At 41.5% G+C, this 754-nt stretch overlaps 2 non-coding genes across 2 annotated transcripts; both read right to left on the bottom strand.

Annotated features, from left to right (window-relative positions):
- Positions 1–365: 365 nt before the first annotated feature.
- On the bottom strand, positions 366–438 carry trnav-cac (transfer RNA valine (anticodon CAC)). Its single transcript has one exon. It is a non-coding gene; the product is annotated as a tRNA-Val (tRNA).
- Positions 439–533: 95 nt separating this feature from the next.
- On the bottom strand, positions 534–606 carry trnav-cac (transfer RNA valine (anticodon CAC)). The gene has a single exon. It is a non-coding gene; the product is annotated as a tRNA-Val (tRNA).
- Between the last annotated feature and the right edge of the window lie 148 nt (positions 607–754).

The following is a 754-nucleotide window of genomic DNA, read 5'->3' as shown; positions in this document are numbered from 1 at the left end:
GACTGTCGTTATAACACAATAGAGCACTAACGAAGTCGAAACCAACTTTCCACCAACGACAGTCATGCAAACGGCTGTCGTTGACACTTGGAGCACAAAAGGGAACCAGTGACATCATCAGCCTTGTGAACGCCCACAAGAGGTTAAATACCTGGGTCTCCACACCAGAAAGTTGGACCACTCTCACATCAAGTAGCTACATTTTTTTACATGTAATTAATTAAATTAGTCTTTTTGATGCTATACAAATCAAGTGTATTTTTGTTAAAACCCAAGTGTAGTTCAACAACACTGGTACATGTGAGACACATCGGCCCCAATCAGGCATCAGAAATCCCGTAATCACCATCTACTTCTCGCAATAATGTTTCCGCCCGGTCTCGAACCGGGGACCTTTCGCGTGTGAGGCGAACGTGATAACCACTACACTACGGAAACTACACATTTCAGGCGGTCGGGGAAATAGGAGAAACCCTGTTGAGCGATATTAGTAATTAATAAAGAATTGAATTAGCACGATCAACAAAAGATATTGTTTCCGCCCGGTTTCGAACCGGGGACCTTTCGCGTGTGAGGCGAACGTGATAACCACTACACTACGGAAACTATGCTAATCGAAATGATGACGTAATTTTTTTTACAAATTCAATGAAAATGAGTTTTTGTGGATGAATGTTTTCGTGTTCATTTTTTGGTACAAATTGGTCGAGTTGCACAGGAATCCACTGAGGATATTTTGATTTATTTGTTCCAA

The sequence above is a fragment of the Seriola lalandi genome, unplaced genomic scaffold (assembly GCF_002814215.2).
Source record: "Seriola lalandi dorsalis isolate HSWRI2012SDOR001 ecotype SW California unplaced genomic scaffold, Sedor1 jcf7180002054341, whole genome shotgun sequence".
In the NCBI taxonomy this organism is placed as follows: domain Eukaryota; kingdom Metazoa; phylum Chordata; class Actinopteri; order Carangiformes; family Carangidae; genus Seriola; species Seriola lalandi.
Note: the sequence above shows the minus strand (reverse complement) of the source record. Positions and strands in the feature narration are given on the sequence as shown.